Consider the following 25,505-nt stretch of genomic DNA (forward strand, 5'->3'; position numbering starts at 1 on the left):
CAGCTTTGAACTATACATTTAAAAAGGTGCTATGTGTCCCTGAACTAGAGAATAATTTGCTAAGTGTAAGTGCCCTTGACAGGGCTGGATATACTGTAACATTTACAGACAAGGCTTGTAAGATATCCAAAGGTGGGAAAGTGCTTCTTACAGGGAAAATGTGTAATAATGTGTATGTGGTAGAAAATAGGCATGTGGAGGCAAAGATGATAACTAATAAGAGCCCCCATGACAATTGCATACATCTGCTACATAGAAGGTTGGCTCATGCAAATTATGAGACCATAAAGAAAACGCTAGCCTTACTGGGGAAGGAAAAAGTTAAAGAGTGTGGGAACTACCTGGATTGTGAGGTATGCAAAAGTTCCAAATCTAAGGCTTACCCAGTGGCTAAGCATAGTGAGAGACTCTCAGACACTGCATTAAAGGTAGTGCATGCAGATGTAATAGGCCCCTACAGGGAGAGTCACTCAGGTAACCATTACGCGTTGATTCTGGTGGATGATTGCACCAGATTCTCCTGGGTGTATCCTTTGAAAAAGAAGTCACAGGTGTTTGAAACATTTAAGTATTGGGCCAAAAGAGTGCAGAAACAACTTAAATGTACCTTGGATTCTCTCCAAACAGATTTTGGGGGAGAATTCATGTCAAATGAGTTTAAGAAATGGTTACAGGTGCAAGGTGTGAGGCACAGAGTTGCCAACGTGGCGGTGCCAGCAGAAAATGGTGTTGCTGAACGACATGGGGGAATGCTACAAACAAAAATGTATTCCATGTTGCAGGATGCAGGGTTGCCAATGACATACTGGGCAGAAGCAATAAAGGCCGCCTCCTATGTTTCCAACAGGGTCTGGACCAGGTCCATACAAGACATACCTTATAGGGTTTTGTACCAGAGGGATCCTAGCTTAGGTTACCTCAGAGTGTTTGGTACAAAAGCCTGGGTTGATGTGCCAATATCCAAGAGAAGGAAAGGAGGAGCGAGAGCTAAAAAACTAACCTTCCTTGGGTATCAGTCTGGCATGAAATCATACAGGTTTGCTGATGAACATAATTCTCTCAGCTACAGCAGAGCTGCGAATTTTTGTGAGGGAAATAACTGGGCCAGAATTCATGGACAGGAGGAGCCAAAAGAAATTGGGCTACCATTGACAGATCTCTCACAGGATGCAGATGGGGTGAAGCAGGAGGGGTCTCCTCAAAGGGCTTCATCGCCAAGGGCTGAAGAGGGGAGACAGATTCCTAGGGTGTCAAGCAGGAGCACTAAAGGAATTCCCCCGGAGAGGTATGGTTTTGAGACCACTGATGTAAATCATGTACAAGTCAAAGAACCAAAGAGCTTTCAGGAGGTAATGGCTTTGGAAAGCAGGGAAAAGGAGGCCTGGCTAGAAGCCATGCAAACTGAGTTTGATTCCCTGAAAGAGAATAAGGTATTCTCTGTAACAAAACTGCCAGCTCAAAGAAAAGCCATAGGGTGCAGATGGCTTTACAAAGTCAAACAGTGTCCAGAAGGGAAGATACTCCGTAAGGCCAGGCTTGTGGCTAAGGGTTATTCCCAAGTTGAAGGGCAAGACTTTGATGAATTATTTGCTCCCACTGTGAAGGCTGATACTATAAGAGCTGCATTGTGTAAAGCTGTCAGAGATAACATGTTAGTGCACCATTTTGATTTCACCACTGCATATCTGAATGCAACAATAAGTGAAGAAATATATATGGAGCAGATCCCTGGGTTTGAATGCAAGGGTAAACAAGGAGTATTAAAATTGCATAAGGCTCTGTATGGATTAAAGCAGAGTGCACGTGCATGGTCCCAATGCATTAGTGAAGCATTGGCAAATCTTGGGTTTAAGCAAGGTGTTGCTGATCCTTGTATGTTTACCAAATGTGTAAAGGGCTCTGACTGTGTTGTATTTTTATATGTTGATGATCTTTGTTTGTTGTGTCATACAAAAGAACAACTAAACTGGTTTAAGGAGGCAACTGGAAAACTGTTTAAAATGAAGCATCTTGGTGACATTCAAAATTATCTGGGGGTAGAAATTACCAGGAACCCAGAAGGATATTTTGAATTGTGCCAGGAGAAAAAGATTGAACAGCTCCTAGAAAAATTTAAAATGACAGAGGCCAAAAGCACTGAGACTCCCATGACAACAGGGTATGTGAAAGAGGTGAATGATAAGGTATTCCATGATAAAAATCAATACCAATCGTTGGTGGGTTCATTGTTATATCTGTCATGTTGGACAAGACCAGACATTTGTATGGCAGTACATTTGCTTTGCCAGAAATGTGCATGTCCATACATGAAAGACTGGAATGCAGCAAAAAGGGTGCTGCGATACTTAAAAGGCTCAGCTTCAGCCAGGTTGTGTTTAAAGGCTGATGCAGAGGAAACAATCACAGTGTATAGTGACTCCAGTTGGGGGGAAAGAGAAGAAGGAAAGTCTACCACTGGGTACGTGTTATTTCTACATGGGGCACTGGTTATGTGGAAGTCTTTAAAACAGACTCATGTAGCTACCAGCACATGTGAGGCAGAATATTCTGCATTAAGCGACAGTGAGATTCAGCTGGAATGGCTGTGTCAACTGGCTAAAGACCTAAATCTTGAATATGAAATGCCTGTAAGTGTTTACTGTGATAATACTGCAGCACAGCAATTGGCTGGATATCAAGGTATAAGAACAAGAAGTAAACACATCACAATAAGATACCAGAATGTCAGGGAAGCGGTAAACAATGGTTTAATGGTTCTGAAACATTGTGCTTCAAATGTAAATATTGCTGACGTTTTCACCAAATGTTTGTCTACTGAAAAGTTTGAACTATTTAGAAGCAAATTGGGGCTTGCAATGTCAGTCTAGGAGGAGTGTTGGAATATGAGACTGCACATGGCAAGCAGATGGCAAGCAGATGTAAAAGATCTATGTGACAGCCAGGTGATTGGTGGTGTCACATGACAGCTCAATGACTGAGCAGAAAAACTGGCTTGTACTGGACTGAGCTAGATAGTCCTGGAGACAAGGCAGCCAACAGGTGATTGGCTGAGAGACTATGCCAGATATGTATATAGGTGTGTTATATATGTATTGGGTTGTGGGTTGTGGAGAGTTGATGACCAAGCGGAGCATTCTGTCACTGTGAATAAAAGAGCACTTTTGTACTACGTGCTGAGTCTTCTGTCCTAACCGCCTGTAGAGCTGCAACGCTTTCTAACATACGCCAACATACTCAACCTGTATACAGTAGGAATACAGGTGGGTTAAAGCTCAATTTCAAAAGTAGAAATGAGAGTGTTGGAAAAATCTCAGCATACTATATACAACAAAGAACATAAGAAAGGCCCTGCTGGATCAGGCCAAGGTCCATCAAGTCCAGCAGTCTGTTCACACAGTGGTCAACCAGGTGCCTCCAGGAAGCCCACAAACAAGAAGACTGCAGCAGCATTGTCCTACCCATGTTCCAAAGCACCTAACAGAATAGGCATGCTCCTATGATCCTGGAAAGAATAGGTATGCATCATGACTAGTTTCCATTTTTACTATTTTGATTCTGCCTTAAGTGGTAGAGAAAGTGGGCATATAAAAGCCAACTCTCCTCCTCCTCCTCCTCCTTCTTCTTCTGTTTTCAGTCTTTTGTCCTGTCTCCTTTGTGCACTTCCTTGCACATGAATATTATGGTAAGCATCATTTGCATAATCAGGTCCTGCAGGCAGCCGCCTGGCCAGGTGCAAGCAAGAGAGTTCTCAACCGCATTCCCTCTCTGCTGCAGTTAGACTTTGAAAACGACACACCTGTGTGACTCAGGTTACACCACAGTGCCTTCCACAGGAACACGGGAAGGTGTTTGTCAGTGAAGGGATCTATCCTGCCTGGGTCCTGGTGTCATGTGGACTGCTCAGGAGCAAGTGGCCACCACGGTATTGGCAAGCGGTAGAAGAGTGTTCACCCAGAGCCATTGCTCTCCGACAGCCCCTGCCTTCGAAAGATAAAGAGACTCGGCTCCGTCAAAACTAACTCTCTCAGTGTGGCAGTCCATCCTGGAGTGTCAGCCATCGCCATCCCCGCCTATCAACATGCGGACGGCGCTGGAGGTGCGATAGCTCTGCAGAGTTGAGCTATTTGCACAAGGTCACTTTATTAGGAAGGGAAATCACTCCTGGTGACAAATGAGCACTCAGGCACCTGTCTTCGGAGCAGGGGATGCTTGCGTTACCTCTGTGGCATGGCACTTGTCAAAATGAGAGTTATTCCCTAGAAAAATAAGCTGCTGGTGCAAAAGGCAAAGAAGCTGGGCTTGCAAGGAAGGAAGGAAGGAAGGAAGGAAGGAAGGAAGGAAGGAAGGAAGGAAGCAAGGAAGCAAGGAAGCAAGGAAGCAAGGAAGGAAGGAAGGAAGGAAGGAAGGAAGGAAGGAAGGAAGGAAGGAAGGAGCCAAGAGCCAACCATGCTCTTGCCCTGGGTCTGTTTTTGTGTGGCTCTGAGATGAAGAGAGAAGTTATTATTGCTACCCATAATAACATTCAATGTGCTTTATACCTGCAGTGGGAGTTGGGAGGAAAGAGGAAGACCCCATGCAGAGGTGAGTCAACTGTGACCCACCCTGTCCCCTGTATTAACTCAACCGGGTCTTGTCTGAGAGCAGGGACCTGCCCAGCCCAACTGCAGGGAGGTAGCTTCCATGCTAGCCCAAGCTTGTTCCTGGGTGAGCTTGGGAGGAAGAAAGGTGGTGGGTGTCACCTTGGCTCTGTTTCGACATGGCTGCAATTAATAGATTCCTTTATTCCTTTATTCTGTTCTTTATGCTTGCAGACCAACAGGTCATAAGCAGCTGCAATTCATGTTTGCCTCCATGAACTTAAGAATCTGCCTCATATCAAGGCCAGCCATTGGTCCATCCAGCAATGTGTTTGCTCTTCTGAAGGGCAGCAGCTTTCTGGGGGCAGAGAAGGGTCTCTCCTACCATCTGCTCCCTCTTTGCCTTCCGTAAGCAGACCAAGTGCTCTGCTTCGGAGCCAGGCCCATCTCTATAAAATGTATGTGAACTTATTCTGAGTCAGGTCACTGGCCCACTTGGAGACCAGAACTGTCTACTATGGCTAGCAGCAGCACACTGGCAGAGAAAGGTCACTCCCATCATATCCTGCGAGAGTTTCTTCGAGACCTTCGGCATGTATGGTGTGTGCTGTGCTACTGAGTCCCAGCCCTTCCCTAGATGAAGGTGCCTAGCTCTGAGTTAGGCCATTGCTCCGATTGGCTCATTCATGTCTCCTCAAGCTGCCAGCTTCTCTCCAGGGCCTCCTTCCTATCACCCAATTCCTGAGAGCCTTTTAACTGGAGAGTTCAAAGTCTGAACCTGGTATTTTCTCGTTGCAAACCAGGAGCTCCATCACTGAGCTTAACAGTCCCAAGTAAGGGTTCTCTCCAAGGTATGATGGACATCCAATTGTCAGTGGTTTGCACACTGTTTCCAGGGGGCCTGTGGGGTTTCTTGGAATCTTTTCAGGGGTTCCTGGAGCGGAAAGCCAATAATAAAGCAAAAGCTTCCTTGACAGCTAGTCTGACATTTACTGATCTTCCTGGACAATGCACAGTGAGACTTGAGGTTTGAGTGGTGTTCTTAGACCACACAGGGCAGTCGGAAGCCAGACTCTTGCCTGTTCATGGGAGGCCAATGGCAGCAACACATTGTCTCCTAAGCGTGCCACCAGCTTGGGAAATTCCTGGAGATTTGAGGGTGGTTCTGGCAAAGTTGGGGAAGGCAAGGGAACTCAGCAGGGGTGTTATGTCATATTCTGTGATGTCATGTCCAGGCCAAAGGTCAGTTCCTCTAGCTCTACTTGTGAGGTCACTTCTTCCCACCAAAATGCAAATTTTAAGTTGAATTGCCTCCCCCATACCACTTCCTCCCATCACTCCTTGAAGTAAACAGATACAGAAGAGCATTTACTCTAGCCAGATGCTCCGCCTTGCCATTGGCAGTCTTAGAAGGCAGGTATAAAAAGATCCGCTGCTCAGAGTGAAAGTGTTCATGTATACTTTACAATGGAATGTGAATGAAGATTATTTACCCATTATTAAAGAAAATCCCAGGTTGTTCTGAAAAAACCCGACTCGAAAAACTTCTCTAATGTCACTAAGTTCTGTTCTTTTATATATAAAGTTCGCTGCAGGTATAATGATAAAAATACTAAATGAATTTAAATTTTAAATTTAATATTCACACTTTTATGGTATTTTACTCTATTTTGTTTTTATTTTAGCTTTTACAGATTTATTTAATGACTCTATTGTTATTGGAATTATACAGGTGGCTAAAGGGTTTTACTATTATCATGAATTAGCCCGTTGGTGTTGTCCTATCAAAAATTGCTTTTGTCTTCACTTGAATGTTTTATATACATGAATATGTATTTTCTGGTCAATGACCATAATAACAATAAAAGTAAAGTCCTCCCATCCTTTTCTCCCACCTTACATCACTTGTAGTGTTCAGCATGCATGTTCTGTATGTCTGAATATCTGTGCTGGTGTAACTGGCTGCTATCTAGTGATATTCCACTCAAACTAAAAAAAAAAACCCTCTCAAAATCCTCTTCATGTTTATCTCAGAGAAGCAGAAAAATTCACTCTGAAGCCCCATAGGAAGACACCGGCCAACATCTCTCCCATCCCTCTGTCAAGTCCCAACTGGTCGCTTGGAATGGTGCTGGAAAGTGTTGTCAAGTCACAGCCAACTTATGGTGACCCCGAAGGGCTTTCAAAACAAGAGACGAACAGAGGTGGTTTTGCCCTTGCCTACCTCTGGGTAGCAACCCTGGATGTTCTTGGTGATCTCCCATCCAAATACTAACCAGGGATGACCTTGCTTAGCTTCCAAGATCTGCCGATTAGTGTCCTATAAATCAGCCAGTTTGTCATAGTCTGTGTGGTATACCACAGGAGAAGCAAAAGTCCTACAGCTCTGTAGTCACTTTAGGACTTCAGTTTCTCCACCCTCCAAAGCTGCCATTTTGTTCAGGGACACTTATCTCTGTAGTTTGGAGATCTGTTGTTAATCTGGGAGAACTCATAAGAACATACGAAAGGCCACGCTGGGTCAGACCAAGGCCCATCAGGTCCAGCGGTCTGTTCACACAGTGGCCAGCCAGGTGCCTCTAGGAAGCCCACAAACAGGACATCTGCAGCAGCATTGTCCTGCCTGTGTTCCACAGCACCTAATATAACAGGCAGGCTCCTCTTATCCTGGAGAGACTAGGTATGCATCATGACTAGCATCCATTTTGACTAGTAGCCATAAATAACCCTATCCTCTGCCTTGAGATTGGTAACTCTACTCTTCAGCAGTCATCTTAAAAAGGGTTTCATTGAAGGGGGAGGATGAAAACCGCTGGTATAAGCAGCACTGACACTCAAGAAACTGCATTCCTGCAATGCTGGCTAGTTATTGCTGACAAATCTTGACCTTTTTGTGAGGCCAAGAGAAATTATATCTCTATTCCAGCTGCCCCTTCCCCAAGTCCCTCCCCCCTTCATTCCTTCGGCAACAGGGCGATTCAGCTTGCAAAAGGTATTACTGTGACAGCAATGAAGTGCAGGGGGTGGGGGAAGAATCTCGAGCTACCAGTGATGTATGGTAACCTGGGCCCATTACCCAAAGGCATAAAATAATACAAAAAGTTATTTTTCAGCCGATGTGCTGACGCGGCTCCATTTTTGTTTCTTATCTGAAAATGATGCATGAATTATCTCCAGCCAAAGCCTAGAATTCATATTATGGACTGCCTCTTTCTGTGTTTTATTTGGGCTGTAAAATGGCACCTTATTATTTCTTCCTCCTGGGCTGCTTTTAATGAATCTAAGATTTGAAAGAGAAAGATTTATTGCATTTTGGGAGAGAGCATCATATCTTAACTGAAGAGAGGGAGGCAGGAGAAGGCTGGGGAAGAGAAATGTTGATCTGAAGGGGAAACCAAGATGGGTGGCTTTTGTTTAAGAAAAGCCAGAAAGGCTATGGAGCTCAGCTAGCCTTCGAGTTTTAGAGCACAAGACAAACTCCTGCAACGAAGTAAGCGAAGATGGAGTGGGGATGTGGATGTATCTGAGACAGTTTGACTTCAGGACAGTTGTCTGTAACTGTTTCTATGACCCCCTATGCTGGACTTGTAGATGACTGTACCAGCCTCAGAGCCAAATAGATGAAGGGATCAGTTATTATATGACCCTTTCCTCCACCGGAATGAGAGCATATATTACACCACTATAACATTAAAAAGTAGTAACATTACCACTGAGGAATTGGTTGGTTATGTGGGACTTTAATATCTTAGTTTGCCTTCTGGAAAAACAACAACCCTATTATGATGTCTGAAAATTTGCAAAGAGGAAACTGAGGCTGAAAGAGATGTGCCTAAGCTCTACATTGGGTGCCTGGCAAAGAGTGGGGTTGAAGCCAAGGTACTGGTTGATTGTAAAGCTCCTCCAGCATGGTGTAGTGCTTAAGAGCAGTGGTTTGGAGCAGTGGACTCTGATCTGGAGAACTGGGTTTGATTCCCCACTCCTCCACAGGAGTGGTGGAGGCTACTCTAGTGGACTGGATTTGTTTCCATACTCCTCCACATGAAGCTAGCTGGGTGACCTTGGGCCAGTCACAGCTCTCTTAGGGCTCTCTCAGCCCCACCTACCTCACAGGGTGTCTGTTGTGGAGAGGGGAAAGGAAGGTGATTGTAAGCCATTTTGAGTCTCCCTTAAGTGATAGAGAAAGTCGGCATATAAAAAGCAGCTAGAATCATAGAATCATAGAGTTGGAAGGGACCACCAGGGTCATCTAGTCCAACCCCCTGCACAATGCAGGAAATTAACAACTACCTCCCCCACATCCCCAGTGACCCCAACCCTCCCCCCCAAGAAGCTCTTCTTCTTCTTCTTCTTCTTCTTCTTCTTCTTCTTCTTCTTCTTCTGCGAAAGTCTCAGCTTCTGTCCACAATGCCAGTGGTCCTCGAAGGGGAAGGCCCAGGTCTTCTCAGACGATGCATTCCTTAAGGTAAGTGCTGCCCAGCTGCCATAAGAGAAGCACAACCAGGCAGTTATACACTTTTTTTTAACAAGTGACATCTCTGTGGTACATTTCACATCTCTATCTCAAAGTAGGCTATTTTCACCTGGAGCTGCCTGTCGCTGGCCTCCTCGTCCCAGTATATAGCGAGTCATCCTGATCAGGACCATGGACAGCGCAGCCGCCTCCTGCCTTCTCTTGGCATCCAGATGTGGGAATCAAGAAAAATATTGAGTCTCCAGAGACGAGGAGTCCCCACTGAGTGACATTTTCTCTGCTTGATTTATTGCTTTGCACCTGTTGCCAAGTAATGAGGTGTGAGGCTGCCAGACTGTTCGCAGCGCAGGGCTGCTGCCGAGGGAGGGAGAGCTGCCCTGGTTCATCATCGACGAGGGAGTTGGGAATTCAGTTCCGGCCCAGCAGAGGCAGACCGAGGCACAGCAAGTGGCCCGTTTGGCCGGGGCTCCTATCGCTTGCTTCCACACCTTGCAAACTGCCCCCTAGTTTCATTCCACAAAGCCAATTTTGCTCTTTTGGCAGGGGTGTGTGTGTTAATATTTCATTGATCACATATACTACTTTAAAATTCATAAGCATTTCCAGGACTTCCTTTCTGACAGGGTAGAAGGCAGCTTGTGCTGAACATGATGGATGGGAAATAAGGGAATAAAGATGTAGCTCCTAAACAAAGTCGGTTCGAATGACAGCCTTCCCCTTGCCCACTGCCTTAGTTAAAAATAAATGGGAGCCAGAACTTCTGGCAGGCATGTAAAGCAGGGGCAAATGAACACATGGAGACATGAAGCTGCTTTATACTGAATTAGACCCCCCCCCCTTGGTCCATCAAAGTCAGTATTGTCTACTCAGACCTGCAGCAGCTCTCCAAGGTCTCAGGCAGAGGTTTTTCACATCACCTACTTGCCTAGTCCCTTTAACTGGAGATGCCGGGGACTGAACCTGGGACCTTCTGCATGCCAAGTAGATGCTCTACTACTGAGCCATGACCCCTCCCCAGAAGCAGGCCCGAGCACCAGGACCACAGTAGTTTCTGTGCTGTGCCTGGTCTGGGCTGACTGCTCAGCTGCCAGGTCTGAAAGAGATGAGAGAAGCAGGGAAGGGAGGGAAAAAGGCAGAGGCCAATGCCAGCCCAGTCTTCAAGGGACTGTCCCCTGCTAGAAAGCTGGCCACCCAGGGGGCAGAGACTCAAAAGACTTGTGTAGTCTGACATCTGTCACTCTCTTCCTTATTCCCTCTCGCTCTCTTTCCAGAGGCCAGGGAGTCTCTTCAAACAAGAATGGGATTGTTTTAAATATTAAAGGATTAGGCTAAAATCAACATACCCGGGGAAGATCTGTGTAAGGCAAGACTAAGATCTCAGCCCCAGGGTGCTCCAGCAAAGATGCTGCTTGAGTCCCTTGCCTGTGCCGAGAATTTGAGTGCCAGTCCCCTCTTTTCTGCAGCACTTAAGAACCAGAGAGGGAGAGGACACTGATCCAGTGTGGAACGATCTCCTCTTCACATGCCTTCATGAGGATTCTGCAAACATTTGGCTTTTTATAACTGCAGGAAATCCTCAAGGAAGGAACCGCTGAGACTTCAAAGGCCCTAAGGACATGACTTGGTCTCTCATGGCTTGTCCCCAATTGGTTCCTCTTACATGCAAGGTAGGGTCAGGTCGGTGTGGATTGTGGTGAAATAACTCTACACCACAGGTATCTGAAGAAAAATGCATCACTGTGGAAGGTGAATGTTGGGTTTACAGTTTCAGAGGGTGGCCACATTGGTCTGCAGTAGAACAGCTAGATTCTCACCCAGTAGCACCTTAGAAACCAGCAAGATATTAAGAGTATGGGTTTTCGAAAGTCAAAACTCTCTACGAAGCAAATATCTGATGAAGGGAGCTTTGATTCCCAAAAGCTTATACCCCAAAAATCTCATTGGTCTCTAAGGTGCTACTGGACTGGAATCTAGGTATAGGGTTTACACTCTGCAAATGCTCAGGGGTTAAGCTCAAGCTTCTTCTCCGGGCAGTCTGGTCAAAGGAAAGAGCCAGTCTCCACCCCTCCCCTCCACAATGCTTTCTAAATTCTAAGCTGCGGAGGCTGGTCATCCTTCTGGTAATGAATGAAGTCTAAGAGGACAGCCAGGAAGAGGTCTGGACTGAGAGAACATAAGCAGTGGGGACCCCATGTGTCTTAAGCAAGATTGTCTGGTCTTTTCCCATCTCTACCTGGTGACTTTCCAGTGGGACGGCTTTGGGGGGCTCTGGAGAAGAAGAAGCTCCTCCCTGTAAGAAAGGGGGCAGTCAGTCACTCTTTAATAGCACACATCTTGGGGACTCTGAAGGGACCAGGTCTGGAGATCAAGTCCTATGAGGAAAGGTTGAAGGAGCTGGGTATGTTTAATCTGAAGAGTAGAAGAGTGAGAGGGGATATGATAACCACGTTCAAGTACTTGAAGGGCTGTCATATAGAGGAGGGTGCTGAGTTGTTTTCTGTTGCCCAAGAAGGTCAGACCAGAACCAACGGGTTGAAATTAAATCAAAAGAGTTTCCGTCTAGACATTAGGAAGAATTTTCTAACAGAGCCATTCCTCAGTGGAACAGGCTTCCTCGGGAGGTGATAAGCACTCCTTCCCTGGAGGTTTTAAAGAAGGGGTTAGATGGCCATCTGTCAGTAATGCTGATTCTGTGACCTTAGGCAGATGAGAGGGAGGGCATCTTGGCCATCTTCTGGTCACTAGGGGTGGGGTGGGGAGGTAGTTGTGAATTTCCTGCATTGTGCAGGGGGTTGGACTTAATGGCCCTGGTGGTCCCTTCCAGCTCTTTGATTCTATGACCACTCACAGGCACATGGTCTGAAGAGACAATTCACAGTGGGTAGCCGTGTTAGTCTGTTTGCAGTAGTCAAAAAGGGCAAGAGTCTAGTAGCACCTTAAAGACTAACAAAAATATTTTCTGGTAGGGTATGAGCTTTCGTGAGCCACAGCTCACTTCTTCAGATACAAGACAGCCAGAAAGATAAGTAAAACTGATATGAACAGAGCCTGAACAACAAACCTAAGATATTTCTGCCTGTATCTTTAATGGTGTAGGGCTATGTTTAGACCCAAGGAAAAAGAACTGCATTTATATTTATGTGATTTTTCCTGTGCTCAGATGCTGTAGCCTTTTGCTGTACATCTGCACACTTTTGCTATTTGTAGTCAATGATTGCTTATGTACTTAAAGATTAAATGTTCTTTTTCTAAAATTGGAGTTATTTGGTCCTTGCCAGAACAGACAAACTCTAAAATTGGCGCACACTTAGTACATTTTAGAGGAGAAGCAGGTAGAGTCTGCTTAGCTCTGATAATATACCAGATAAAATATTTCTAAGGTGTCCCTATTTCCAGGTTGGACATGGAATAGAAGAAGAGTTTTCAGAGTTAGAACGGAGGGTCAGACCATCAGAATGCAGCGCTTCCAGCAGTCTGCTTGTGGCAGAGAAAATACTATTTGGGAAAGGGAATTGTTTGGAGGATGCTGGAGAGGTGAATCCTCATTGAGATCTAACAGCTTGAGACCTGGGCGACCTGAGTGAACACCTAGGATTGTCCAGTTGGTAACAGTCAGGTCATGGTTAATTTCTGTGGTAGGTTCATTCCTCTGGAATGGCCCGCCGTAGCAAGTACAGCAGGTGATTTAGAAATGCAGAATCATGGAATTGTAGAATCATAAGAGTTGGAAGGAGCCATAGAGGCCATCTAGTCCAACCTCCTGCTTAATGCAGGAGCAGCCTAGAGTATACCTAGAGTATACAGCTGATTCCACTGTTGAACAACTCTCACTGTAAAAAAAAAATCCCCCCTGATATCTTAACTTCACTTGCCGCATTTAGGAAAGCACATAAGACAGTTTTGTTCCCAAGGACATTTGGTGTAGGATAAAATCGTTTGGGGTGTGTTTTTAAATGGTGTGTTTGAACTGAGTACCAGTTTTAAGTTGTTGCTGGATGCGAACCGTGTTTGTGTCCTTGCAACGTTTGCTGCCTAGTTAACTGCTTTGAGTTTGCAGAGATAAGGCAGAGTATAATTATTGTAAATAAATAAATAAACCCCCTCGTTCCACAACCAGGGGACCGTGGGGCTGTTTTTCCATGAGGACAATTTCAGCCTACTCAGCCTATCCTGAAACCTGGGGGATCATAGAATCATAGAGTTGGAAGGGACCACCAGGGTCATCTAGTCCAACCCCCTGCATAATGCAGGAAACTAACAACTACCTCCCCCCACATCCCCAGTGACCCCAACCCTCCTCCCGCCATGCAGGATCCCACAATCAAAGCACTCCTGACAGAAGGCATTTCTTTCTAAGTGCTTACAGACCATCTGTTTAATTACCTGCTCTAGTATTTTACCTGGTATTGATGTCAGGCTGACTGGGCGATAATTGTTTGGGATTTCTTTCCCCCCCTTTTTAAAGATGTGGACCACATTTGCCCTCCTCCAGTCTGCTGGAACTTCTCCTGTTCTCCATGAATTCTCAAAGATTATCCAGTGGTTCTGAAATCACTTCAGCCAGATCTTGCCTGGGATACCAGGCAAGGATTTGCCTTCAGGCTCAATCTGAAAGAGAGTCTTACGTAGGGTTGTTCATATCGATATACCTAAAAATAAACCCAAAATTAGCCATTTCAGCAATATTCAGGTTTCGGGTCAACCGAATACCAAAACCTGGGAATCTGCCCGAAGCTGAATAGGCGATTCCCTAAAAAGCAGATGTCAGGCAGCTGCTGAGGGCCAAACCACGGATTGCTCACCCACCTCTGCAAAGCAGCAGAAGAAAAAGACTGGTGTCCGAATCACCCTAAAGACCTTCATCAGATACAAAGTGGAATGGAGATCCTTGAGTCCTTATATCCTTGTCAGAAGGTTGGAGGGGTGTTGCAAAGGAGGCTGTCTGGATGTAGAGGAACAACGCAAAATGCAATCAGTTTGATTAGAGCAGGGGCCAATTGCTGAGGGTTAGGAAATGCAGAAAATTAGCATATGTCGTGAGGTCAGAATCCTGGGTCCCTATACAGTTCTGGGAGGTCCATTGTTCTGAATCTGTGAATGAACTCCAGTTCAGCAGTCTTCACCGTCTGCCTTTTGGGGCAATGGTAGGATTGAGACCCCAAAGGGACTGAGCTGTCCTCCCTCCCTGCTTTCCTTGGCAAATGACTCCTCTTCCTCCTTCTCTTCCTCCTCCTCTGCTATAAGGGTAGCTGGTTGTCCCTTGCTTGACTGAGCAGCTGCCCCCTACTAGAGGCAAGGGAGGGGCTGCCACAACTGCAACTGCCCCTCCCTGCCATGAAAGCCAGCAGCCCTCCCCACTCCCTCACTGCAGCAGTGTGACTGGGGCCACTGACCCCTTCACCAGGGGTGCTGCAGGTGGCAGCATGTCCTCATCTGCCAGACACAGCAGGTGGCAGAAGTTCCTCATGGCTGCCATCTGTGTGCCCACCCCTGCAAGTAACTGTTGTCCAGAGTGGGAGGGGCAGGAAAATGAGCATCTGCCCCTGTTTCAAGAAACAGCCCCTGCCCTCTGTGTCACGTGGGGAGGAAGGAGAGAGATAGAGCTGCCACCACCATGGGTAGCTTAGCTAGTGGGCAGGGGGGCCAGTCTTGCCAAGGGTTCCCTGAGTTCTAGAGCTGGCTCCGACCAGAGGAGGAGGAGGAAAAGGAGGCGGAGGAGGAGAAGAAGAAGAAGAACTGCTTTTTATATGCCAACTTTCTCTACCACTTAAGGGAGAATCAAACCGGCTTACAATCACTTTCCCTTCCCCTCCCCACAACAAACACCCTGTTTGGTAGGTGGGGCTGAGAGAGTGTGACTCGCCCAAGGTCACCCAGCTGGCTTTGTGTGTAGGAGTAGGGAAACAAATCGAGTTCACCAGATTAGCCTACACCGCTTGTGTGGAGGAGTGGGGAATCAAATCCAGTTCTCCAGATCAGACTCCACCACTCCAAACCACTGCTCTTAACCACTACACCATGCTGGCTCTCAAGAAGCCACTTGAACAGCAGGTCTTGAGGGAAGGGCAGATTTTTTGAAAGCCTTCCCATTAAGGCATGCTCCACAACCAGAACAGCAAGCAGGCTTTGATGATGGATTCATGCGTGCATTGTTTGGAGGGGCTGTGGCTCAGTGGTAGAGCACCTGCTTGTATGCAGAAGGAGCCAGGTTCAATCCCCAGCATCTCCAGTTGAAAATATCAGGCAGTAGATGATGGGGCAGACCTCTGCATGAGACACCCTGGAGAGCAGCTGCCAGTCTGAGTAGAAAATTCTGACCTTGATGGACCGATGGTCTGATTCACTATAAGGTGGCTTCATGTGTACCTTCATGATGGTCCCTGAGCTGAGTGCAGAACAAAGCAGAAATCCATGTGTTGACATGCCCAGAAGCTGATATGCAGCCGCTGAACTGGTTCGGTCACCTGGAGTGGTTGTGTTTGCAACTGCCACGTTGCATCAGTGGTGAGTGCAACCCGCAAGCTCTTCTCTCTGGCTCTTCGTGGCTACCAAACCAGTCTCTGAGCAGGTGCTCCTGGTTGCTGCTGTCTCAAGGGGCCCAAACTCAGGCGGAATCTCTCTCTCCTCCCTAAATCAAACTAATGAGGTGGCATTCCTATAGGAGGAAATGTCACCTCTAGCACTTAGTTATAAATCATTCGGCAGTGTTTGTGACGTTACGGCAGAGGACAACTTCCCCACCCCAGCTGGTCTCTGCCCACTCTTTTCTGACAGGATTCATGCCGGAGTTTACAGACGCCCGTGCAGATTGGAAGGGAACATTTCTGTAATCAACCAAGTCTACACTTTAGTGCTTGGAGCTTGTCTCGATGACAGATGAGAAATTGATAGCCAGTTTGGAAGCTGGCTGGAGTTCAGAGCTGGGGCCGGTTTGCATCCTGGACTCCTGGCAGTTGCCGAATTCAGGCTCTCGCACTAATTCCCCCCTGGCCTTTTTTTTGTTCTTTAATTTGGAGCCAGTCATTCCTCGAGGGGCCTTGCTCAGAAGACAGCCGGATGATCTCTAATTACAAGGAGGGAGCGGGGAGCCACAAAACGACTCAGCCTCCCTCCCAGCCTCTTGTGAAGGTTGGCTGCTGCTGTCAGCTCACTCCTGACTGGCATCTGCTGGGCCTCCCCTCTCTGCCCGCCTCTTCGAGGGTCCTCCTTAGCTCATGCTCTCCCATGCTCGCACACAGACCCAGAATGTCATATTTGATACTCTGGCCCAGGCCCTTCACACTGAGAGAGCAGGAACACTCGCATTAGCTGTGCTCCCTTTGGAAGCAACCCCTGGCAGCTGTTTATCCAAACTGTGGCTTACAAACATCTTCACATTTTGGTCTACCAGGCTTCTTCTGCAATGCTGCTGCCCGGACCACCTGCTCCTGGAACCACAGAATAGCCCCCCTCCCCGCCCAGCCCCTCTCTTTCTCTTCCTCCACTTTGTCCCAGCCCTTCTGCTTGCTTCCCCTCCCCCGTCCCTGCACAGATGCTGAACCTGTTGCTGCATCTTGCCCTGTGGCTTCACTGTGGGCTGGATGTTGGCTGAAATGGTGGCACCCCCATCCTGAAGAGGAAGGCCCCGCATTCTCAGTGAGCAGGGCGACAGAGGGCCCTTGCAAGCTCTCAGGCTATAGAGTTGCCAACTTCCAGGTGAGGCCTGGAGAGCTCATGGAATTACCACTGATCTCCACATGACAAAGTTCGGTACCCCTGGAGAAAATTGCAGCTTTGGATAGGATATTCTAGGGCATTATACCCCACTGAGGCCCCTTCCCTACCTAAACCTCACCCTCCCTAGGCTCCACCCCCAAATCTCCAGGAATTTTCCAACCTGGAGTTGGCAACCTTAACACAGAGGGGTTTCCTGCCCCCGCCAAGCCACAATGGAAGATGTGGACCTTGGCCAAAGCACACCTCAGCACCTCCTTTCTAGGTAGTGTTGTCAGGTCCCTCTTCACCACTGGTGGGAGGTTTTGGGGGTGGATCCTGAGGAGGGCGGGGTTTGGGGAAGGGAGGGACTTCCATAGAGTCCAATTACCTCATATGGGAACACCATACAGTCCCATTGCCAAAGCGGCCATTTTCTCCAGGTGAACTGATCTCTATTGGCTGGAGATCAGTTGTAATAGAAGGAGATCTCCTGCTAGTACCTGGTGGTTGGCAACCCTATTTCTGGGGTCTGCTGCCCAGGCCTTTAATGTAGGGATGTTTCCCCGCGGTCACCCCCGCCGACCACTTTGGGGCTTCCTTTTGATTATGCATGCCTTTCTCGACTGTCAGAGGTCGCTTCACTCTCCCTGTGTGTTTTGCCCATATTTTCTGGATGCTGTTTTAGTCAGATTCTAGAAAATGTGGGCAAAAGGCGTGGAAAGAGCGAGGTGACCTCTGACGGTCGGGGAAGGCATGCATAATCAAAAGGAAGCCCCAAAGTGGTTGGTGGGGGTGACCGTGGAGAAACATCCCTACATTAAAGGCCTGGGACAGCAGACCCCAGAAATAGGGTTGCCAACCACCAGGTACTAGCAGGAGATCTCCTGCTATTACAACTGATCTCCAGCCAATAGAGATCAGTTCACCTGCAGAAAACGCCCCAGTTGTCCACTTGTAACAAGCCTGCCCATGAGTAGGAGGCAGCCTCCACAGAGCAAGATTTCTTTTCACCGAAGCTATCAGAGGCAAAGAAGTTAACTAAAGAGGAGAATGACACCAACTGGGAGGTAATTATTGTGACATAAGCCCGTTTAATTAAAAAAAATAAATAATTACCACCTTTCAGGTTGTTCAAAAAGATAATTAAACGGAATAGAGTAAAATCCGCCAGTGGGTTCCACTCTCACTACCCCCACAATTCCTTAGAAATATTATCTGGCCCCTTTGTTACCAATGTGTAAGGAAAAGGCCTTTGTTGCCCAAGCCGGAAGGCATCATAGAGATGGAAGGGAACACCTGGCTCATCTAGTCCAATCTCCTGCATAAGGCAGGAAATTCACAACTACACCCCCAGTGACCCCTACTCCATGCCCAGAAGATGGCAAAAAGCCCTCCAGTATCCCTGGCCAATCTGAAGAAGAAGAGTTGGTTTTTTAATATGCTGACTTTCTTTACCACTTAAGGAAGAATTAAACCGGCTTACAATCACCTTCCCTTCCCCACCCCACAACAGACATCCTGTGAGATAGGTGGGGCTGAGAGAGCTCTAAGAGAGCTGTGACTTGCCCAAGGTCACCCAGCTGGCTTCATGTGAAGGAGTGGGGAATCGAACCTGGTCCTCCAGATTAGAGTCCGCTGCTCTTAACCACTATGCCATGCTGTCTCTGAAAGACCCAACAATGCCACAGGATAAATGCTTTTCTGAGCTTCAGGACTAGAAAGGGGGGATGATGAAGGAAACCAACCCTGAGAACTTCTGTGTGAGATAATGTTATGGCGAGGACCCAGGTGCCCTGTGCTGGCTAATTGTATTAGCAGAACCCAGGCTTTCATGTCATTTTACTTCTGTCGGATGCCAGCAGAACAGTTTGCTGCTACTGGATAGTGTGAGAAAAAGCCACAGTCCCTGTTTAGGCCTTGAATAACACAATAAAGTTTTTGTCAGCGCTTCCTCTTTGGCTACTTAGTGCTATTTGAACGTAGCTTTTTGAGAATGGCTATTCTGCAATTTCTGGTCCAACAACCAGGGAGCTTAACATTTTTACTGCTGGGCTTTCTAGCATTTCTATTTCTTAAAGGGACGTGAACCAGACCAACATGCACACATTCAGCCTTATGCTGAATCAGACCATCGGTCCATCAAGGTCAGTATTGTCTACTCAGAATAGTAGCGGCTCTCCAGGGTCTCAGGAAGAGATCTTTCATATCACTCTCTGCTTGATCTTTTTACCTGGAGGTGCCAGGGATTGAACCTGGGACCTTCCACATGCCAAGCAGAGGCTCTTCCACTGAGCAACAGCCCTTCTCTTTTAACAGACATAAAGCTGCCTTATACTGAATTAGACCCTTTGGTCCATCAAAGTCAGCTTTGTATTGTCTACTCAGACAGGCAGCGGCTCTCCAGGATCTCAGGCAGAGGTCCTTTACATCCCCTACTACCTGGTCCTTTAACTGGAGATGCCGGGGATTGAACCCGGGACCTTTTGCTTGCAAAGCAGAGGCTCTTCCCCTGAGCCACACACCCTTTTCCTAAAACACAGTACTGTGCCTAATATAGACTATGAAGGGGGACATGCTCTGTAAGCTATTGCATGCACAGTATTGGTAGAACCACAAGCGTGTGCCCCTCCCCTAGACACAGGGGCTGGAGGTGGCATCATCAGGGCCTCTGACTGTGGCTGATGCACAGGCACAGGTGGCAGTTAGCTCTGCCACACTGCACTGTGCCTTGATGCAATTTTGCCATCAGGTTTTTTGCTACTCATTAGCAGAGGCTGAAAATTGGAGTGGGTGGGGGATTCGTTGCCTGTTGGTTCATGTCCCACTGCCTCTCTGGGAGTCGCATCCTTCTCCAGGATAGAATGGAGCTGACTTATCAGGCATTGCAGCATCTTCCGTTGTGAGCTGCAGGTGGTCACAGGAGGAATCAGGCTCTGCCTTTCATGCTGCAGTCCTGGCTCCCTGGGGAAGAGTCTCACTTTTCCAATTTGGTTATCAACAGTCTAAGGAGGGTATTTTGCATTTGCTAATGCTTCTCTCAGACAGTCTGGTTTATGAGGTTCTCCCCGAAGCATCTACTGGGGATGATCTATCACTGAACAGAGATGAATGTGCAGAAGGTGGGGAAATGAAATGGAATGAATGGGCACAGACAGTTGCAGGAGGAGGAGGATATGCCAGGTGGGGAATCAGGTGTAAGATCAGCTGTCTGTGTGCCTAGAGCAAGCCACTGCTCCCCTGGAGAGCTGCCCGGTTGACACCTGGCTCTGGTTCAGCCTGGATTGCTTCCAAATGGCTTTGGGCCTCCCCTCCCAAATCACTGATCCAGAGAACAGAGAAGTCTGGGCAGGAAGAAGAAAAGAGGGAAGGTTGGCCCACCCACCCATGGCTTGCAGTCAAAGAAATACAGCAGCCACTCTTGAGATATACGAAATTAGTGGGGGGCGGCAAGAGTGGTCAGTGGAATGTTTGGTCCTCTCTATGATCCTGCTCTATGGTCCTGCATTGGAGGTTTTTAAGCAGAGGCTAGATGGCCATCTGTCAGCAATTCTGATTCTGTGAATTTAGGCAGATCGTGAGGGGAAAGGCAGGAAGGGTTGTGCCAGTGTTTGGCTCTTGTGGCCCTTTCTTACATGCACCAGGTAATGCCAATAGCCACTTGGGTGTCAGGAAGCAACTTTCCTCCAAACCAGAGGAAGAGCCAGCGTGGTATGGTGGTTAAGAGCGGTTTCTAGAGAACCGGGTTTGATTCCCCACTCTTTCACGTGAGCGGCAGATGCTAATCTGGTGAACTGGGTTGGATTCCCCACTCCTCCACATGAAGCCACCTGGGTTACCTTGGGCTAGTCACAGTTCTCCCAGAACTCTCTCAGCCTCACCTACCTCACAAGGTGCCTGTTGTGAGGGGATGAAGGGAAGGCGATTGTAAGCCACTTTGAGACTCCTTTCGGGAGAGAAAAGAGGGGTATAAAAACCAACTCCTCCTCCTCCTTCTTTTGCTTTTCTTTTCTTCCCACCTGCCCAGTGAATCCCTTCTCCTTGGAAAGTCTCCATCTCATCTCAGGGTGCTTTCACACATGCTGAATAATGCACTTTCAATCCACTTTCAATGCACTTTCAATCCACTTTCAATGCTTTCACACATGCTGAATAATGCACTTTCAATCCACTTTCAATGCACTTTACAGATGGATTTTACTGTGTGAAATGGGAAAAATCCACTTGAAAACGACCAGGGATCCTGGAGGTTTTTTTTTTTTTTGCCAACTTCTGGGCCTGTAGAGGTCACTGGGGGTGTGTGGGTGGGATGTAGTTGTGAATTTCCTGCATTGTGCAGGGGGTTAGACTAGATGACCCTGGTGGTCCCAACTCTGTGATTCTATGATTCTTTGTGCCTTTGAACCTTACTGGCCCTGGCTTCTGCAACTTGAACCTATTTGGGCCCCCCTCCCGAATTCTGGCACTTCATTACCTACCACCAGAAAGTTCTAAACTGGCTCGGAGGACTGACCTCTGGCCCTCCCAGTCTCCCTTCTTGACTCCTGGCCAAGTATCGGCAAGCTCTCCCCTTATTTGCAAACTCCTTACAAGCTCATAGGCGGGGTTGCAAATCCTGGGCTGCAAGATGCTGACTCCAGCAGGGGGCTAACAAGCTCCATTAAAGCTCCTTAGCCTCCAAACGGAGATGGCAGCCAGCTTGGTCTGAAGAGGGCCTCGGGGCCAGGGGGCAGAGTGAGACATACATGTTTAATAAACTGCATTTGACTTCAGTGACGAGCGAGTGATTAAGCAGGTTGGCAACCAATGGCACAAGGAGAGGGGAGTGTACCTGCCAGGTAGACAGCGTGCCGCAGATAAGGAAGGGGGAGAGGGAGAAAAATGCAAGGTGCTGGAAACAGTGGAAGGGAAAGTGCCAAGCAAGATAGGAGGCTGGGCCTTTCAGGCTCCAGAAGAAGGGAGAGCGGGAGAATCAAAGTGACTGATGTTTGCCTGTTTAGTTTTTTGGAGCAAAAGAGTGAGCCCAAATATTTCCTGGAAAACATGCTAGGTATCCCCCATGTTCATTCTCTACCCCCCACCCAATCGGCCACAATCTCCCCACCAGCATCACCATAAGCTGTCCTGCAGCACCTTATTTTTTGGCGTAGGGCTTTTTTCTCCTCCATAGTAGGGGGGCGGGGTCATGCAACCAGTGAAATGATATCTCTATGCTAAATAGCCTGCTGGTTTGGGCTATGCACTGACATGGCTGTATGGTGCAGTGGTTAAGTGTGGCAGACTCCAATCTGGAGAACCAGGTTCGATTCCCCATGAAGCTTGCTGGGTGACCTTGAGTCAGTCACAGTTCTCTCAGAACTCTCTCAGCCCTTGCAGAGGCAGGCAATGGCAAACCACCTCCGAATGTCTCTTGTCTTGAAAACCCTACAGGGTCACCATAAGTCAGCTGTGACTTGACGGTACACACACACACACACGCGCGCGCGCGCGCACACACACACAGCCCTCTACAGCCCAGGGAGGATTCTGTCCTTCACAGCAGCCTATTTGTGACATCCTTTTTCTTCTGCCTCTCACCGCTCCCTGAATTCTCACTTTCCTCGTGTCCTCTCTGCAATAAGTACTTGACAAAGTATATTTTGGGTGCCATCCATACAATCCTGCTCTAGTTCTTCTGCTGAGTAGGTTCAATCCTACTTGTGTTCCTGGGTTTCTCAAAGAGTTGTTATGAGTGAGATAAGATGGTTTTATGGTCTTATCCAGCCTGCAGGGTACCAGTTAACCATCCTGCCTGTTAGAAGAATATTGATTATTGCTGGACCATTTACGATGTCCTAAACCTTTGTGTGTGAGCGATATGGAATTTTGCAGAAGCCCAGAACAAGATGCTCACACGTATTTCACCCAAATTACTCCACCAAAACAGACATCTCAGCTTGGATGGAACACTGAGACATGAAGATGAACCATATATGAAAATCTGCTTATTATGAGAGATTATTTATGCCCACAATCTGCTTTCTTGAGGGGTCCAAATGTACCCCCGTGCCTCCTGTACAAGTGAGCATTTTAATAGCCTATAAAATAGGGACTCATTCACCTACCTGCATGAAATTTGGCAAGGGTCGTCTCTTGGAGAAAGGATGTACTCTCTGAAAGTTGCAGCTCTAATTGGACAGAAAACAAAGATAGTATGGCCAGAAATGTGTTTTCTCTTGAAATCAATGAAAACCAAGTAAGGATAACATTTTTTAAAATGAACATTACTCAACAAGTAATTAAGTTGTGGAATGCACAGCCAGTGGATGTGGTGACTCCTGTGAGCAAAGATGGCTTGAAAAGGGGTTAGACAGATTCATCAAGGAAAGGCCTATCAATGGCTACTAGCCATGGTGACTGAAGGGAGTCTCCCTCCATTGGCTGATAGTTACAGAGAGTGGCCATGTGTTGCTGCGGAAGAGCTACGTTCAAGTCCAGGAGCACCTAAGAGAAAAACAATGTTTTCAGGGTATAAGTTTGGGATAGTCAAAGCTCCCTTTGTTGGGTATCTGATAAAGGGAGCTTTGACTCTTGGAAGTTTACACCCCCTGAAAATCTTGCTGGTCTCAAAGGTGCTACTGAACCTGTCTCCATCTACTGCAGCAGCAAACCTCTGAATACCAGAGCAGTAGGTTCCAGCTAGTTCCTGGAGGTTGGCAACCCTAAACACGATGCTGGACTAGTTGGACCATTACTTTGATCCAGAAGGGTTCTGCTTATGTTCTTAACATGTGCCATAACTATACTGAAAATTAAAAACGTTAAAAGTAAACTGAACGGAGTTGGAGAAAAAAAAAGGTACAGTATTTCTGCATATCCCTGATGCAAGAACAGCCACACTTTGACAGAAAATTTTGGAGGTTTCTCCTCCTGATTCCATATGCTTGAGGGAACACATGGGGAAAATTAGCTGAAAATATTGTCGAAGGCTTTCACGGTCAGAGTTCATTGGTTCTTGTGGGTTATCCGGGCTGTGTGACCGTGGTCTTGGTATTTTCTTTCCTGACGTTTCGCCAGCAGCTGTGGCAGGCATCTTCAGAGGAGTAACACTGAAGGACAGTGTCTCTCAGTGTCAAGTGTGTAGGAAGAGTAATATATAGTCAGAAAGGGGTTGGGTTTGAGCTGAATCATTGTCCTGCAAAAAGTAACAAAGGTAATGTGCTAACCATTGTCCTGTAAGTATCCAGATAATGTGCTAATGAGGGTGTGGTATGTTAATATGGAACCATTGTATCCTGAAGTGATCTGTTAATGTGTGAAATCCAAAGCTAATCTGCATGGCTATTGTGGACTGTAGTCTTTGTTAGTCTGGAGTTTTTCAGGACAGGAAGCCCAGCCTTATTCATTCTTAAACTCTCTTCTTTTCTGTTAGAGTTGTGCTGATGTTTATGAATTTCAATGGCTTCTCTGTGCAATCTGACAAAATAGTTGGTAGAATTGTCCAGTCTTTCAGTGTCTTGGAATAAGACTACAGTCAACAATAGCCATGCAGATTAGCTTTTGATTTCACACATTAACAGATCACTTCAGGATCCAATGGTTCCATATTAACATACCACACCCTCATTAGCACATTATTTGGATACTTACAGGACAATGGTTAGCACATTACCTTTGTTACTTTTTGCAGGACAATGATTCAGCTCAAACCCAACCCCTTTCTGACTATATATTACTCTTCCTACACACTTGACACTGAGAGACACTGTCCTTCAGTGATACTCCTCTGAAGATGCCTGCCACAGCTGCTGGCGAAACGTCAGGAAAGAAAATACCAAGACCACGGTTACACAGCCCGGATAACCTACAAGAACCAATAACCAGCTGGTTTGCATGTGTGGAGAGTTAAGATGGGGGGACAGGGGTTCCATGCTGTTCATCACAGGCAGGTCCAGGGTCCCGGTACCCTGGCAGAACTCTCTTCCGGCCACCCTACAAATCCACAACAACCTTACCTTCTGCAGCGGCTGCCCTTCATCCAATTTTGTATGTTCACAGCAAGGCCTTGTTGGCAACGGCAGTTGTGAGTGGGGGAGGAGGGCGGCCGTTCCCCAAATGAGCATCACCCCGGACAGAAGCGGAGCCTGAGATGCGATCAGAGATGGCAACTCCTGAGCGATGGGATTTTTTTCCCCTCCCCAAGGAGTTTCACAGCCATCAAGTTAGATCAAGTCTTTTAAAAAATGTTCTAGCGGTTGCTTCTAATGTCGGAAGCAAACAGATTTTTAAAAAAGAAAATACTAATAACCCTACAAGTGCTGGTGACTATTTTTGAAATGAAACCACGGATTTCTGGAATATTATTCAGTAGCAACCTGTAGCGTATTTAGGATCTGGGAGACCCAGGTTCAAATCCCCACTCTGCCATGGAAACATCTGGAGTGGCCCTGGGCCAGTCACACACTCTCGGCCTAACCTACCTCATAGGGTTGTTATGAGGGTAAAATGGAGGACAGCAGAACCACGTGAGCCACTTTGGGGTCTCCATCGGGGAGAAAGGCTGGGTATAAATGAAGCAAATAAAAATAAAATAAATATGTCTTAGAAGAAAAGTGTTCTGAATTCAAAAGCCACCCAGTCTACGATCCAGGGAATGATGGATATCCAGAAGAGAATATTTGGAGCAAAATTTTCATCCCAGTACCAAGAGCTGCATCTTTTTGTTATTATCTGTGAAATTATGATATACCTCAAATTACATGAGAGAAGGCTGAGGTACTTGG

This window comes from Euleptes europaea, chromosome 14, assembly GCF_029931775.1.
Source record: "Euleptes europaea isolate rEulEur1 chromosome 14, rEulEur1.hap1, whole genome shotgun sequence".
NCBI classification, from domain to species: Eukaryota; Metazoa; Chordata; class Lepidosauria; order Squamata; family Sphaerodactylidae; genus Euleptes; species Euleptes europaea.